The sequence below is a fragment of the Cydia pomonella genome, chromosome 8, assembly GCF_033807575.1.
Source record: "Cydia pomonella isolate Wapato2018A chromosome 8, ilCydPomo1, whole genome shotgun sequence".
NCBI lineage: Eukaryota > Metazoa > Arthropoda > Insecta > Lepidoptera > Tortricidae > Cydia > Cydia pomonella.
Window position 1 is genome coordinate 3,555,525 of NC_084710.1, and position 16,323 is coordinate 3,571,847.

Here is a 16,323-nt window from a genome sequence, read left to right on the forward strand (position 1 = left end):
ATTTGCCGTTTGCACCTTTAGCGGTCTATTTAGTTTAGTTAGTTGTAATTCTGAAACTGGTGATCCGATGTTCGAGTATGAACAAGGTCATCAGATTATTTAGTTTTCTATGTCTAACCATACTCTGACGAGGGATGTAGGTCGTAGGGAACAAGTTTTACCATGGATACAACACGAAAATCGCGAGAAAGAAACTAGCTTAGAAGTTTTACAAACAAAACTTTTAGCAACGAAAACTGGTGCCGCATAGTCGGCCCGATTCGAAGAATGAGATACGATAACGATAAGTTCTGATTTAGATAAGTTCTCATTTAGTTATCGTTTGTATGTCGTATAATTGACATAAGCAGCTCAATTCGGGCAACCAATGTCATTTTGACGTTAGAAATGTCGTAGATAGATCTTATTGGGATCATAGCGGAATCTAAATAAACGTCAATTTTGATAAGTCGTTTAGTTATCGATCTTTTAAAGATCTTAAACGTGTCTTAATCATTCTTCAAATCGGGCCGATTGTAATTTCTGTTTAGTGGTAATGTTCTGTGATATGATGGTATAATTAATTTATTATGTTACCGTTATCCGTCAAGCTAGGAGTATGCTACTTTGTCTCCGTCTTAGCACAAAAAATCATGGCGCACAGTGGGCCACGAGACGCGCACGCTCTCTGCGCACGCACAATGGCCGCCGAAGCGCCGGCGCCTGCGCGCGCTACTTGCTGGCCGGTTTGCGGATAACCCACAGACTATACAGAGAGGTTATGATGCGTTTACAAACAGCACGAGGTCATCACACGTTAGTGCAATTCAGATCAAAAATGGGTAGGAGCGATGAGTTCATTCCAGCGGTTCGAAAATGGATCAAAATTATTTTCATTGTCGTGTTTTTTGTCCCCAAATAATGTGACGGAGTGTAGCTTTTAGTATGAGATATTTTTTTGTTCATGTAAATTATAATCAAAATGTAAAAAAACACACTTGTCTTTTTTATTTATTTCAAAGAAGACAGAAATACAAATGTGACAGAGTGGTCGTGAACAAGACAAAGAACAGAATTTTGACCAAAATGACTCGATGGTCATAAAGTCGCGTGCAGCATCAAGAGTATCACATGCGCATTGCTGATCTTGTAAAAATATTTACACTTCCTTTTTTAAAGTATCTTACTAGTTTTAGGAAAACCTCGTTAGCAGCTCGTGGTAAAAGCTGGGGGCCTAGCCAAGATGACAATTTTACTTGTAAAATGCTATCATTTGAGCAGCATAACTGACATACATATAATTACGCCTATTTCCCGAAGGGGTAGGCAGAGACCACGGATTTCCACTTGCTACGATCCTGACATACCTCTTTCTCTTTCTTCACTTTCATGACATTCCTCATAGACGCTCGTCGGTTTAGGGTGCTCTTGACCTGGCCTTTCTTCAGGATTTCCCCGATAACTGAGTTGTATTCTAAACGTTTTTATACTATAGCAGCCCATTTAATACTAGACACACCTCTAAAGTTTAATTTTTGTAAATACAGGATGTTTATTTAGCCACCTGCAACAATTTACGATGTGAATGTATAGGTCATACTGAGCAACTTTTACTATGGGACCAACCCCGAAATCGCGAACAAGAATTGGCTATTACATTTTGGCTGTCTGACCTTGACATTTTCTATTATTATTAAGACTTTATTTCAGACATCACAAATCCATATGTTAGGTACAATATTACTTATCACTATGTTAGTATTGGCAAAACAATTTATATTTAAGTACATACATTATTTACAATTTAATTAAATTAATTCATTAAAATATTATAACTCATTTATCCCTGCGGTAGATTGGGACATTCATTGAGGCCCAACACTTACAAAAGGGGTTATCAAGCCTCTCGCCAATTTCGGTTAGGGGAGTAACTTTTTTTCCCAATTTCGATATTGCTCCCATAGTAAAAATTGCTCAATATAACCTGTATATAGTTTTAATTTAAAGTGCTAGTCATAAAATTTAAGCGGTTTCGCACGCATACTAAATTGTTAAAATACGTTCTCACTCTCGAGGACAATAGTTAACAGTTTAAGTGTAAATAAATGATGATTTCATATACACAATTTAAAGACACTTTATTGTCTAAGAAATTCACGAGACATCTTATACATAATTAACTTAATAACATTACAAGTTACGCAATAAAAAAAATCAGAAAAATTGTCCACACCAAGTATGTAGTCCACACAATAGTGTTACCCTTTTCCCGTCTCTTTTTCGCGCAATATCTTGAAAAACATTTAACAGGTTTCTCTGTTAGATTAGGTTAGATTAGCATTGTTGATACGCTTACCCAAAACTAACTCTGTTTATTTAGTTACCCTTTCCTTAAGTTAAGATAACAATGGGGTTTGTAACAACAACTCTATCAAATATCCTATTCGAAACCACTTTATTTATTGGTAGCCTTTATTTATTGGTAACCGGTTTGATATCTACTTATATAGGTACTTACTTTTAAAGGCAGTAAATAAAGGCTGGTATTTAACTGATCACCAGATGTAGTAAAATTATACATCAAAAACACCATGGTTAGCATCAAAAACAGTAAATGATTACCAAAATTTAAACTCCATTTTAACATGAAACTATTACCAATTTTTCACATTTTACTATCCTAATAAAGCAAATGACATCAAACTAATTATGGTTAACCCAAAAATAGTAAATGGTCACCGAAATTAAAACTCAATTTTAATGTGAAATGATAACCACATTTTTTCCGTCTTGGTATCCCATTAAAGCAAATGACACCAAACTAAGGAGTACTTGATAAAGTTAATAAATTAATATCCAGAGAGCACTATCAAAGAATTCAAAAGGATAAGAGAGTTCCCAGTAAAGTCCCCTTAATTACATCTTGCAATATAAAAGTTCCTTCGACGCGATACCTCTTAATGAACGTACTGGTGAAATAAAAAGGCAAAGTATTTAAGACAGATCACTTACCCAATGGCGTACCGTAAATTTAGGTTTCATTGGGCCTGGAGGGTAACTTTGGCCATTGGAAATATTGGAATTCTGTACTGGTTTTTCACGTTTTTATAATTTTATTAGGCCCTACTTCATGTGTTTTTTTTTATGTAAGCCAAAGTTACTCTCTGTTGGGTTAAAGAAACCCGACTTAACAGTACCTATGAATAATTGCATGAGCTACACTGATATTCAACGGGCGGCCGCTTTTTAAAGTTGCGTCCAAAAAAGAAGTTGTTTGCTGTGAGAAACGTAACTAAAATGTCTTGCAGCGAAGCAGTAGGCTCATCATTTGATCTATAAGATGATTTTGTTACAAATGAAAATTTATTAATACCAATAATACAAATATTTATAGAAATCAGCCCTGTCTTAGGCTAATAAAAAGTATATAAAGACTGTCACAATAGGCACAAAAAAAAAACTGCTACCTATAAGTAGTAAATTAATTGAAGTAGGTATACCAACAATTACAATAACACCAGTCTTTGGATGCAATTTCAACGCATTTAAATAAATTGTTGTGCGAATATTGCTCACTTTGTGTTAACCAGACTTTACTGCATATAGTTCGGTATCTTTTGTCACTCTTCAAAGTTTTTGTCGCATAAATAAAGCCAAGTAATGCCAAAACGTCATCCACCGCACAAAACAACATACCTAGACGCTCACTTCGACAGAAATGATATTTGTACTTATAGAAGTACGTATACTGGAGCAGTCTGTACTCACTTCGAAATAACTCGTATTTGTGCATTCTAAACTTGCGGAAGTAAGTCGCTTCGTGTGTGGCTAATAGCATATATAACAAAATTACGCTGCGAAATCTAAACGAGAAAGTCTGTGTCTTAAGAAGACTAAAAAGTATTTTATTTCTGGCGTGTCTTAACGTCGCACTACTGTGAACATTTTGTATAATACGAGACTGCAATTATTAAAAATGCTGTTATGAATTAATTTTTGTACAGCGATGATGATAAACAAGCGTACGGCCGGCCTATAGACGCGATGGATAGGTTCGTTAGGTAGCTTCAGACGACCAAAGAGAAAGTTGTGTTTAAGACGAACCCAAATGCGTAGATTTCGTACATGTAAAATCCATCACAGCAATCGAGTAACGAAAAAAGTGTTTTTTTTTACATTGTTTAAAAAAATAAGTGTTCATTTCTTTCAAAATCCGGCAGACCAGAATGGAAATAAAATATTGAAGAAACGCTAGTCGTTTGTCTCATAATTCTATCTTTAGTGCAAATGTACGAGTAACGACTCAAAACTTGTCAAAAATCGATGAAAACCGCGGGGAGCCTCTTTAATAAATTACATAAAAAATCCGGAATCTAATGGCATTCCCAGATATCGTTTCTTAAAGACTCATTTATACTTACATGCAACATTATGTTAAAGTCCCCATATTCCAATAATATTGTAAGGATTAACGAAATAGCAATATTTTCCATTCGCAAATAAATCCAATTAAAACTGAATATCCCATATTCTGGATTTATTACTTTCATTTGCGTATCGTGTATCAAATTGGTTTTATTAGTCACCATTACTTCGATTCTGATAAAATATTTTTTTAAAGTTTTGATTGTGCTTCTCAGGCGCACCAATACATGCGAGCGAGATGCAATACACGACTCCCTGGTGCGTTCCGCGTCAAATTAGTATCAAAACAAGAGCAACACTTTAATAACTTGTAAAGTCAGAATAGGCCTAAACATTGGCTTACTATTAACGTTGATGCTGATATATATCGCAATCAATAGTGTTATTTATTAGCGAGTAAAAGTTTTGTATGCACCGTTTAAGAAGAAATATTAGTGATAATTTTTCCACACAAACGATCTCGACATTTTCATTGGATTTTGGCCCTAGATGAATATATTTTTTTATATGAGTTTAATATTACTAATAGGTACCTATGTTTTGATATTATTGTTTTTATAGGAACTTCAAACAGCGCTAAAAGCGGCCCATTTAATGCGCCGTAAACAAACGCCTAGCATACAAAATCGGCAAAAATAAACCCAATAATCAAAACGGTCAAACAGATAATTTCTTTCTCATCCCGTTTCCAAAATTTTGTTAAGATTGGTTAAGTTTTGGAGGAGGAAGATGTCGACAACGAAACCTTAATTTCTGAGGTTTTATATGCAGGATTTTTACCAAAGCTGCAGTTGTCCTTATCGCACTAATTACAGGAGCCGCCCACATCAGCGCGACGAAGACATTTACCTAAAATTCTCAAATTCGAGAAGGGGCTCCGCTGTTTTTTTTTTTCTTCCTAGCGTTGTCCCGGCATATTGCCACGGCTCAAGGGAGCCTGGGGTCCGCTTTGACAACTAATCCCAAGATTTGGCGTAGGCACTAGTTTTTACGAAAGCGACTGCCATCTGACCTTCCAACTCAGAGGGTAAAACTAGGCCTTGTTGGTATTAGGCCGGTTTCCTCACGATGTTTTCCTTCACCGAAAAGCGACTGGTAAATATCAAATAACATTTCGTACATAAGTTCCGAAAAACTCATTGGTACGAGCCGGGGTTTAAACCCGCGACCTCCGGATTGCAAGTCGCACGCTCTTACCGCTAGGCCACCAGCGCTTGAAGGGGCTCCGCAGGTATTTCCTCTTAATTGCCATTGAAAAAATTAATTGATCCCCTTTATACAAATTAAAATAGTGAATTCGTTTTTCCAGACTTGAATTTTACCTGCACGCCCGCATGCACGACACGCGAGCACGTTTGCCTGTTTTGAAATGCTTTGACAGGTTCTCGCTGACATGCCTTTTACCATGGCAGTCTGTCTGGAAACCACAATTCCCTGTTCCTATAGTAAAACTACCGTGGACATATTTAACCTTCCTCTAGCTGCCCAGAGCCCTTTAAAAAGGTTTTCCATTGCTTGGAGCATTTAACCAACTGGAGACACCTTGTCTGTGATTTTCTATATAAAATAGTCTGCCGACTATTTGTATATAACGCACAAATAGCCATGTCAGATAAACGTCAGTCCATACAATAAGTATGACCATTAGCCTAAGTTTTCGACAGAGGGATAAGCTCTTAAAGGCAACTCCGGTTGGTTAAATACTCCAAGGTTTAATGTATTGAATCTTTTGTTTTACTTAGGTACTAATATTTCATTTGTCTTGACAAGTTTTGGTTCGTGGGCGGATAGAGGATGAGTAAAGCACAAGTTCTACGGAGCCTGCTCTGTTTAGTTACGTTATTAGGACTAATCTAATATTATAATTATTAGACTTTCATGAGACTCTGACATATTAATTGTATTAAAACGAATCACTCAACATTAACGACACTCCTGACACACGACGTTGAAAAGTCAACAAAAAACCTGAATGACCCGTTCAAATATAAGTATACACATTAAAGGTTTTTTAACACGCTTTTAGTAGGTCGACCTGTATGTAACTAACTATGTAATGGAATTTAAGGTAACTAATTTAACCATCTTCCAAGGATCGTAGCGTCATGAAAATTGGCAGCTTTATGTAGTTCTGATGACAATACAATAATATGGTACTGTCGAACTGATCTGATGATGGAGCCGGAAGATATGAACTGGAACTTCATGATGGAACATCGTATCATGGCTGTGTTTGGATTTGTTTGAAAAGTCTTGTAATGAACTTTGACCACGATTAGGTTTCAAGGTCTGATGATAAAGCCTTTTTGGTTTTTACGTGCATTTATAAAAGCGTGATTTTCTAGTGTTTTTTTAAACTATTAATTTATTTACTGGTACACTTTTCTTGAAATATTTTCAGTTATTTAAAGGTTTTGTCTATACCTAAAGTATGACACCACAGACAAGACTCGGAAATGGGCTGGCTGGCTTATTCATGTCTGCAGTCGATCGTAAAGTCTAGCAGATTTTGAAATTCCTAGACCTATTGTGAAACATGAAAATCATTGTCTCGTTCCCTGAGATGACGAGTCCTATTTCTGGATAGTTTTCTCTTCGGGCATCTGAAGCTACCTAACGTACCTATCCAACCTGGTCTATTGGTTTAATATAACTGTTCTTTACGGGATAAGGTTCAATTTTGATTGCAGGTGAATCATAAGGCAAACGCGTCTGGATTCTTAACTGATTTTATTGTAACTAAACGAGAGGGTAAAAATGCATAAGTATCTATAGGTACAGCTAGATAGTAAGTATAGTATGAGGACGGAAATCGACAAAACATACCGCCCGCCAAAAACAACAGTTTTTAACTTAACTAAGGAAAATACATAACCTAAAACTTACGTACATAGTTGCTTGAACAATAATATCCAAATGCATCCAAACACTTAGGTATCACAAGCACTAACATCACAACCGTATGTTTTAAGTTCAACACTAATAAACAAAACTAATGATTTCAATGCATTTCACTTGCATAATAACAAATAACTAATTACAATTCAAGCGACGCTGGCATGAACCAAAGAAACATGATAACTGATAAAGTAGGCTCAATTTCTTTAAGTAAACAACTAACTGCCTGCATCGCGGAGGTAATAATTGCGTGCCCGCGTAGGGTATCTTTTGATAACATTTTAGTACCTAAACTTACTTCTAAACACAAAATCTATATTAAATAGGTCAACCATAATAACAAAACTTATTACATAGCATACACTTTAGTGGACTGTATACGTAAATCATTTTGTTTAACCGACTTCATAAAAAGGAGGTTCTATGTTTGTAATACGTATGTATTTTGTTCGCTTTTATGGACGACGTGAAGCATAATATCTTAACATCTAGATAATCTTTAACAAACAATTCGTTATTTTATTTTTTTGTACTTAAACAAGTTGAATAGGTAAGTAAATAAGGAAAAACTTAATTTCTAAACAAATAAAGGTTTACAAACCTATTTTACTTGTGCATTTAATTACATTTGCATGTAATAAAGTTACAATGGTATGCTTAAACGCTGGTTATAAGAAAGTCTGGGATCCGCTCGGTAACCCATTATCAAGAATTAACCCATAGGGGATCCGTCTTATACACGTGACATCTACAAAATGTAATTAATGCATCCTCCTATAAATACATAAATAACATAAACTTAGCAGCTTTTTTATACTTAACGTAAATTACATAGGACAAAGTATTTAGCGCTTTGAATAAATAGCACAAGCATTTTATAACATTGTTATTTTTTTTTTTTTAGGAAAATAGCTTCGGTATGTCGCTAATCTTTGTGCTTATGTATTGAGTAGGTATTACCAATTACAACTACAGTCGGCCAGCATTATTAGTACCTGAAATTTATTAACATACTAAATAAATTTAACTGCCCACCATAGCTCATTATTTTTCACTACAGACGTTAACTGTGTATTAATCTGCAGTTTTAGGTAACAATATTAATTTAGACAACGGTCTCTTTAGAATGTGATTGCCCTTGCACTGGACCGTTACAACACGTACTAAGTTATCAGGCCCTGCGTGCAGTGCCGTGATCTTGCCTAGCAGCCACTTGGCCGGTGGTAAGTCCTGCTCCTTCATAATGACAACATCTCCTATACAGGGTGATTTTACTACATCGTACCACTTGTGTTTTTGCTGAAGTGTGTTTAAATAATCTGACTGCCATTTTTTCCAGAAATCTTGCGTTTGTTTTTGTACGAGTTGCCAGCGTGTTAACAAATGTAAACTTTTAGTTTCATAACTTCTATCAGGAATGTTAATCAGAGCTTGACCTACAAGAAAGTGTCCTGGCGTGAGGGGGTTAAGTGTGTCCAGAGTATCATCCAGCTGACAGAGTGGCCTTGAATTTAGACACGCTTCAACCTGGCTTAGCTGAGTTGAAAATTCTTCATACGTCAACTTCGTAGCTCCGTTGACTCTCAATAGGTGGCGCTTTGCCGAGCGTACTCCACTTTCCCACAGGCCTCCAAAGTTGGGTGACTTTGGCGGCACAAAGTGCCACGTCGTACCATCATTAGCAAGAAGTTCAGCTATCTCTTTAGGTACACTGTTAGTGCTCTTAGACCATATATCTCTTAGTTCCTTATCAGCACCAATAAAATTGGTCCCATTGTCACTCCATAATTGTGCGCAATGTCCTCTACGTGCGACGAACCTCCTGAACGCCGCGATGAATGCTTGAGCTGTAAGATCAGTTACTGCTTCTAAGTGGATTGCTTTTGTGCACATGCAGACAAACAAGCAGATGTAGCCTTTTGCAGATGTACGACCTCGACCCTTTGACGTTCTCAGATACACTGGCCCAGCAAAATCAACTCCACTGTGGTAAAAGGCGCGATTCTGAGTGACTCTTGAGGTGGGTAACTGACCCATTAGCTGCTGTCTTGTGAGTGCATTGTTTTTTATACACACGATGCATTTACGAGTGAAATCTCTAACTGATGATTTGAGACCTATGACCCAGTACTTACTTCTGACGTAGGTCATCGTCTGCAAGATTGTGCCATGTAAGGTTTTGGTGTGAGCATCCGCTATTATTAACCTTGCAACATGTTGCTTGCTTGGTACGATAATCGGGTGTTTAGCGTCTTCTGGCAGATCCGCTTTACTCAACCGTCCTCCAACTCGCAGTAAATCGTGTTCATCTACGTACGGGGTAAGTTTAATTAATGAACTTTTGTTTCTAACCTTTCCTTTCTTTTTCAGGTCTTCAAATTCTTGGCTATATACTAGTTTCTGATAATATCTCACGCAGCAGGTTTCAACTTCATCTAATTCAGCAGCGCTCAAGATATCATGTCTTCTGGTTTTATAATCTAAAAATCTCTTACATTGAGCTATCACTCTTTTCATCCTGACCATCGACGAAAACTCTCCCAAATAGGTGTGTCTTGTACTAAAGTGTGGAATGATTTCTTGCTTTCTAGATTTGTCGTTGGAATTGTAGTGGCCCTTAACATCTCAGTGTTTGTATCCTTTAACCATCTGGGTCCACTCCACCAAAGTTCATTGTTTGCTAGTTCACTTGCCCTGATACCTCTTGAGGCAAGATCAGCTGGGTTGTCTTCCGACGAAACGTGTCTCCACCTGTCGTTATCTATATGCTGGATAATTTCTGACACTCTGTTGCCAACGAATACTTGCCAGCGGCTGGGTGGGGACTGCAACCATGAAAGCACTACCATTGAGTCTGTCCACGCGTAGATTTTGTGCATAGGTATGTTCAATAACCTTGAAATTTCATGCAGCAGCTTTGCTAATATCACCGCAGCACAAATTTCAAGCTTCGGGACAGTCAATTGCTTCAGGGGGGCTACTTTTGTTTTAGAGGCTAACATCGTGACATGAACAACGTCGTGCTCGTCGACAACTCTTGCATACACAACAGCTGCAAGTGCAAGTGTTGAGGCATCAGAGAACCCGTGCAGATATACTTCTTTGCAGTGAGATGACATCTTGATCCATCTTGGAATCTCAACAGTTTGCAGCTCGTGTAATTCGTCTCTGAAGCTCATCCATTCGTCAACCAACTCTGAAGATAACTCATCATCCCAACCACAATGACAAAGCCATAATTTTTGGATCATGATTTTGGCTGTTATTACAACAGGTGAGAGCCATCCAAAAGGATCAAACAAGCTAGCAACATCAGATAAAATCACTCTCTTTGTTACAGGTATCCTGCTTGCTGGTAAGTTTACTGAAACGTGAAAAGTATCATCCTTCCTATCCCAGGTAAGTCCCAGTATTTTTATTATTTTATCTAATTTAATCTCTTTTTTGTCTTTTACAGGTTCCGGAGTCTTCGTGCCATCAACCAAGTCCTTCAGGAGTTCTTCAGAGTTACTAGACCACTTTTGCATCTCGAAACCACCTGCCTTTAATAATGCATTTATTTCTTTACAGGTTGCTTTCATTTCGTCGAGATCTTCATGACCTGTCATAAGGTCATCCATGTAAAAGGAGTTTCTTACTACAGCCGCTCCTCGAGGGTAGTTGTGTTGTTCATCATCAGCCAAACGTTGAAGAGTACGGACAGCCAGATGAGGTGCAGCTGCTGTCCCAAATGTCACCGTAAGTAGCTTGTAACTATCTATCTTCTCAGATGTATTATCCCGCCATACTATGCGTTGTAAATCTGTGTGTTTGTCATGCATTCTTACCTGACGATACATCTTTATAATATCGCCAATAACACAGATTTTATGAGCTCTCCATCTAAATACCAGACTACGAAGATCTGGCTGAATCGTAGGTCCTACCATCATGCTGCTGTTTAAGGAACATCCGTTTGGGCCCTTTGCTGACGCGTCATAAACTATGCGCAGCTTTGATGTTTCCTTATCTTCTCTTATTACAGCACAATGCGCAAGATATACTGCATTACCTTCATCTTCTGCGTCGACCTTCTTCATATGGCCTAACTGTAAGTACTCGTGTATAACTCTGGTGTATTCTGCTTTCAGATGCTCGTTTCGGGCGAACTTTCTTTCCAGCTGCTCTAATCTGATTACTGCCTGATGCTTTGTATTTCCACACGATCTTACAGTGTCTTCAAAAGTTGTCTTTAAAGGAAGCTGTACTACGTACCTCCCTGTCTCGTCCCTCGTTGTTGTTTGCTGATATATTTCCTCGCACTTTTCTTCCTCTTTCGTCCACATGCTCTGCTTCGCGTATAGTTCAGATTCTATCTCCCAAAACCTTTTCAGGAGATTATTATCTTCTTCAATTTGTCTTGTAACATGGAGACTTGTAATGTGCTGTGAAATAGTAAATGATGCATTAGTATCCTTATTACCCCCTGACAAAATCCAGCCCAGGTGTGTTTTTTGAGCAAGAAAATTTCCTGGTCCTTTGATTAAACCTGCTTCTAGGATTTCGCTGTAAACTCTCGCACCAAGAAGAATGTCAATCCTCCCTGGTGAGCCAAAGGTGGGATCAGCTAAATCTAATTCGTCAACTTGTGGCCAATTAAGACTTCTTATTTCCCTAGATGGTAGCTGACGGGTTATAGATTTCAATACATAAGCATCTACATTTATACAATAGGAAATATCGTACCTTGATTGTATGCGTAACGTTACCCTATGTTTGATAGTCGTCTCACACTCCTCAACACCAGAGATCACTCCGCTGATTTTAGTTTTCTTCAAACCCAGCAACTCGACCGCCCTTGCAGTCGCGAAGGACTCCTCTGAACCCTGGTCCACGAGAGCCCGAAGCACGTGTGACTGCCCCGACTCCGCTGTAACATGCACCAGTGCTGTCGTCAACAAGGTGCCTCGACCAGGTTGTAGAACCCGTGATGCGCTCGACGTGTGCGCAACGACGACGGTTTGTATCTTTTCTTTATTGTTGTTATTTGTTTCTCCAGACGTATGCGATTCTCCACTTGCTTGTTTCTCTCGGTGTAATAACGAGTGATGCTTTCTTTTACAAATCTGGCAAGTTGTCTTTTGTTTACATTTAAATACATTGTGGTTCGGTATTAGGCAATTAAAACAGAGATTATTTTTCTGCACGAAACTGTATCTGTCTTCTACTGATTGCTTGGAAAACTGTTTACATTGATAAATATAATGATCTTCATTGCAGAATGTACACTTCACTTCGCTCGTTGCAGTAACATGAAACATCTTTGTTTTCACAGGTTTGTATACTTTACTTGCAGGTTCAACCATCTCCAGAGTACGAAATCTATTTTCCAGGAACGATTTTAATTTTTCAAAACTAGGTAAGTCGTTCGTCTCGTCTCTGCTTATTAACTCTTCCCATTCCTTATGAGTGCTCGAGTCTAATTTTGACACTATGGAGTAGTTAATAATTGCGTCCCAATGATTCGTAGGTAAGCCTAGATGTTTCAGCGCACTCATACATTCCACCGAAGTATCCAACAGTTGCCTTAATGCTGTAGCCGATTCGTGTGTTAACGTTTTTTGTGTAAAGAATTTCTTAAAAACACAGTTTGCTATGTATCTCTTATTGGCATAACGTTTCTTTAGTACTGACCAAGCTTCTTTATAATTTTCAGCGGTTATTGAAAATTGTCGTAATAATGCCTCCGCTTCTCCAGCTAAACTACCCTTTAGGTAATGTAGCTTTTGAACATCTTGCAAAGATTCATTGTTATGCACTAATGCCATAAATAAATCATGGAAAGACTGCCATTCAGTGTAGTCGCCATTAAACGAAGGAAGCGAAATACGTGGTAATTTTACTTCACCACTATTCGATGTACTAGGTGTAAGTGTTTGTTTAGACTCACTTTTTGTCGGCCCCATACAATCTAACTTAGACATCATTTCGCCTTTGTATGCGTAATACGCTTCTTCAAATTCCTCAAACATGTTGTTGGCGAAATAATTTGTAGCTTGACGCTGTTCCATAGGAATCGACAAAATTAAAATTTCATGTAAGACTTTAAACTCTTTCCAGTACAACTCCAGTGTATCTATTCTTCCCTTCACATAACCAGCCGTCAATCTCTCCTTAGGCGATTTTTTGTAGTTAACGTACGCCTTTTTCACCTTTTCAAGCGTATCAGCTTGAATCACTATATGCTTTTCAATGTTTTCCATTGTAGTATAAGTCTATCACAATCAATAAATTAATAGTCTATCGTATATAGTGAAAACACAGCAATAAAAGTACGTAACCACTGTAGGAAAGTTCCACTCCTTTGTTAACTTTTTATGTGTAGGGTAAGTGAGTGCCGCACGAAATTGTCCAACAAATTTACCTAAATCACAGCGACTCACTATTGTAATACACGGCACAGTACTGTCTCATTTGTAGTTAAACAACACACAAACGTTATATCCACGATACACCTTGTCCTTTGTCCGATTATCACACGTAATTAATTTGCAAAACTATTTTTGTAAAAACACCGAATTGCCTTAATCCTTAAAGTTCCTTTGGCTTAATTCACTTTTGTTACATATTTGTCCAACTAATTAACCACTTTTCCATATGTATTTAACGTTATTTCACCGAAATTACACTCATTTTCTATTGAACCAATTATTTTTACGTGTCACTGTTCAAGCATCCGGTTCGAAGGACCATGTTCTTTACGGGATAAGGTTCAATTTTGATTGCAGGTGAATCATAAGGCAAACGCGTCTGGATTCTTAACTGATTTTATTGTAACTAAACGAGAGGGTAAAAATGCATAAGTATCTATAGGTACAGCTAGATAGTAAGTATAGTATGAGGACGGAAATCGACAAAACAATAACTACCGTCAAAAAACACAGGAACTTTACGAATGGCCGCCGACATTGATACCAATCACGGCAGGCATGATAATAAGACATCTAGAGTCAGACCAAGATAAGTTGGCAGCGATTTTGATATTAAGTATAAGTCATAATTTCATAGAAGTTTGACGTAAATATAAACTGGGCTGCCAAAATCGGTGCCAACTTATCTTGGTTTGACTCTATTCACATTCAAGGTGTCCAGCGGCAGATTACCCATTTCAAAATTTTATTGAAAAAATAACTAAAACATAAACCAAAACTATTTATTTTTACGAAAAGAAGATAAATAAGGATGTTTTATAAATCACATTTTCTAAATGTCACTTTCGCTACGTATGCACTCCGCAAACCGCATGTTCCGAAATTAATGCAAAACTTACGCCTTGCGGTGAAACCCTTTGGTACGGTACGTCTCAATATCATATGCATGCTGCTCTTCTGGCCAGCAGCGATCCATTTTCACTAATCAATCAGCAACACCCACGTAACTTAAACACCTCTCGCAACTATCTCGCACTTCGCGTTCGAAAATTATTTGAAATTGATATCGGAAATCTGCCCCTGGACAACCTCACAGACATGTGTGGGAGTGAAATATTGGTTCAGTACGGCACTAGTCCGCATTCCATTTGACAAGTCTAGGTATTTCAGAGAACAATGTGTTTTATTTTCAAGACCTCTGCTCTATCCGATTCAAAGCTAAATCTGGACGTGAAAAGGGAAAGCGGACAATAGGGCAGATCTATATCGAAAGGATTGCATGTAGTCCTGTTCAAATAGTAATGGACTTATAGAAAGGTGTGTAACAGAGGGTACATTGCTCCAGGTGGGTGTTGTGCCTGGGCGTCGCAGTTTAATGAGAGTTGGTTAGGAGTTAAGTATATTGCAACTAACATTAGGAATTCCGTAAGTGCAGTGCAGGGAATGTTAACGCCGTCAGTTAAAATCTTATGGCAACGCGTTGTCAGTGACAGAGGAGACGTACGAGAGTATATTTTGTAAGTGTGGATGAGATGGAGAATTTAGTGACCCTTTTATTATAAAGACATAACTGCTTATTTGTTGTTGACACTTTAACACATGTGATACATCAATAGATACTGACAAAATTTTAAGCACTTAGTTTTGCCATTCCCTAACTGAAGGCTTTACTTAGTAAGGATATAAGCGGATCTTAGTAAGGAAATCCAGTAACCTTTTAAGCCCTACCACAAAAAAATGAATGAAATCAATAGTGAACGGAATATGGTTGAATTTATTTTGTTGTAAAATCGACCAAAAGAAATGCAACTTTCTTACCAATACAATTTTTTACCTTAAGTTTAAGTACCTACTTAGTAAGTTTCATTATGTTTGTTTATTTCTTTGTTTTTATGTAATTAAATAAAGCTGTAGGGATACTTTCTTCCAATCCAAAATGTTTTTAATTACATTAAAATAAATACTTTCCCGTACTTTCATTAGATCGTGAGTTTTACGAGACTAAGGTGATTAGGACGATTGAACCACTTGTCTGTCATAACTTGATCGTATAGCTTTAACGTTCATTCACCAGAGCTGGTGGGCATATCGGGACAAATCCCTCTTCTAATTTCTATATCGACCTGTAGGTTTCAAAGCAACGTGAAACCATTCACCTACAGGCATCTTGAAAGACCGTACACATGCCCTAACCAAGGTCGCAGGTAAACTCGTTATCTCCCCCCTTCATCCCTCATTATATAAGTCTTCGCTGCACGCCCTACCGCAACAAACTCGCCCGACCACACAACAAGAACTCTAATCAAGCAACAATTCCGTCCAAGTTGCTCCCAACTCAAAAGGTCAAAGTAAATTGGTTAACCTGTATACAAACTCAATTTGCTGCTGCGCTGTGCGATTGTAAACTTTGTCGTAACGGATTAAACACCTTGAAAGGTCACACCTATGTGGTTAAACTACATACAACATATATTTGCGGCTCCGAGCGCGATTATGGACTTTAATGTAATGGGATAAATCAGTTTAGGGGTGTAAGAATCTGAGCGTAGGAGGAAGCTAAGCGCCAAGCGTGGATGTTTAATACCGATATAAATAGAGGCACAGGCTCCGT

At 37.8% G+C, this 16,323-nt stretch overlaps 1 protein-coding gene across 1 annotated transcript in view; it reads right to left on the reverse strand.

Annotated features, from left to right (window-relative positions):
• The window catches only part of LOC133520241 (terminal nucleotidyltransferase 5C), a 380,723-nt gene that overhangs the window by 256,760 nt on the left and 107,640 nt on the right, over window positions 1–16,323 (reverse strand). The window lies entirely within an intron of this gene.